Below are 2,158 nucleotides of genomic sequence, written 5' to 3' on the forward strand. Positions count from 1 at the left end.
GGGGGGGGGGGTGTGCCCAGGTGAGGCTGTGCCCAGGTGAACAGGCCGGGATGCTCCAGGTAAGCCGTGCCTGGGGATTTGGGGGGAAATGGGGGGAAAAGGCAATAAAAGCTGATTTATTTCAGTTTGTTGGAAATAAAGGGGGGGAGGGGCCAGGTGGGGGAGGGGCTGCTCAGGTGGGGGTGGGACAATGTGGTCACGTGGGGGGGGGGGCAGCAGCCCCCCGGGACCGATCCAGGAGTGCGGAGGTACCCCCAAATCACCCCAAAATAACCCCGAAATCACCCCAAAATAACCCCAAAATGATCCCCAAAAATCATCCCAACATAACCCCAAAATCACCACGAAATAACCCCAAAATCACCCCCAAAATAATTCCCAAAAATCAACCCCAAAATTACCCCAAAATAATCCCAAAAATCACCTCAAAATAACCCCAAAATCTCCACAAAATCACCCCAAAATAACCCCATCACTCCCAAAATAGCCACCAAATAATCCCCAAAACCACCCCCAAGAATCGCTCCAAAATCTGCCCCCAAACCACCCCCAACTCGCACCAAAATCACCCCAAAATCAGCTGCAGGCTCAACTTCCAAACCCCGCCAAATCACCCCAAAATCACCCACAAAATCAGCTGCAGTCTCAGCTCCCAAACCCTGCGGAATCGCCCCAAAATCACCCCCAAATTCACCTCAGAATCAGTCCCAGAATCCCCCAAAAAACCCCAATTTAGCCCAAAAATCCCCCAAATCAGCCCAAACCTGCAGCCGAGTCACCCTGAAACCGCCCCCAAAATCACCCCAAGTACCCCCAAAATCTTCTCCACATCCCCCACAGCCCCTCCATCCCCTATAACCCCAATCCCCTATAACCCCAATCCCCCACAGCCCCCATATCCCCCATATCCCCTATAGCCCCCATATCCCCTATAGCCCCAATCCCCTACAGCCCACATATCCCCCACAGCCCCCATATCCCCTATAACCCCCATCCCCTATAGCCTCCTCCCCTACAGAAGGAACAGGGGCAGTTCTGGGGACTGGAACAGGGAAGGTTTTTCCCACATTTAACAAGGTCGGGAAAGGGGATCCTGGGAATTCCCGCGTGGGGGATCCCACCCGGAACCGGGGGCAAAGGGGGGGATGGGGGGGATTTGGGATCCCAGGAGTGGTACAGGGGGGATTTGGGATCCCCAGAATGGGACAATGGGGATTTGGGATCTCCAGAACGGGACAATGGGGATTTGGGATCCCCAGAACGGGTTCAAACCAGTTCAACCCCAGTTGAAACCAGTGACCAGAGGCCTGGCAGAGTTTGGGGTCTCCCCTGCACTATTGGGGCAGTTTTGGGGTCTCCCCTGCACTATTGGGGCAGTTTTGGGGTCTCCCCTGCAATATTGGTGTGTTTGGGGTCTCTCCTGCACTTTAAGGCCCCTTCCCACCCATCCTGGGACTCTGAGTGGTCCCACCCCACGGTCCCCAGCCCATCCCCACATTCCCGTGTTCATGTCCCATCATGTCCCAGGCCTGTGTGTCCATCCCAATGTCCTGATGTCCCCATCCCAGTGTCCATCCCAGTGTCCCCATCCCAATGTCCCCAGCTCAGTTTCCCATCCCAAAATCCCAGCTCAGTGTCCCATCCCACAGTCCCATGCTTGTCCCCATCCCAGTGTCCATCCCAATTGTCCTGATGTCCCCTGTCCCACCCCAGTGTCCCATCCCACTGTCCCTATATCAGGTCTCAGCCCGGTGTCCCCATCCCAATGTCCATCCCAAAGTCCTGCTGTCCCTATCCCAGTGTCCCCATCCCAAGGTCCATCCCAGTGTCCTGCTGTCCCTATCCCAGTGTCCCCATCCCCATGTCCCATCCCACAGTCCCATGCTTGTGTCCCCCTCCCAGTGTCCATCCCAATGTCCTGATGTCCCCTATCCCAAAGTGTCCCATCCCAACGTCCCTGTATCAGGTCTCAGCCCAGTGTCCCCATCCCAATGTTCCATCCCACTGTCCCATCCCGATGGTTTCATCCCGGTGTCCCAGATCAGTGCCCCATCCCCCTGTCCCCATCCCCACGTCCATCCCAATGTCCTGCTGTCCCCATCCCACACATCCCCATCCCACACATCCCCATCCCAATGTCCATCCCAATGTCCTGCTG

General features: G+C 56.2%; 1 long non-coding RNA gene across 2 annotated transcripts in view; it reads left to right on the forward strand.

Moving 5' to 3' along the window:
* Positions 1-124, forward strand: part of LOC113941768 — a 1,461-nt gene extending 1,337 nt beyond the window's left edge. For both annotated transcript variants that reach the window (XR_003525753.1, XR_003525754.1), the window contains exon 2: positions 21-124. This is a non-coding gene — a long non-coding RNA (uncharacterized LOC113941768). The remainder of the gene's footprint in view (positions 1-20) is intronic.
* Positions 125-2,158: the final 2,034 nt, after the last annotated feature.

This window comes from Corapipo altera, unplaced genomic scaffold (assembly GCF_003945725.1).
Source record: "Corapipo altera isolate COAL_440 unplaced genomic scaffold, ASM394572v1 59364, whole genome shotgun sequence".
Classification (NCBI taxonomy): Eukaryota; Metazoa; Chordata; class Aves; order Passeriformes; family Pipridae; genus Corapipo; species Corapipo altera.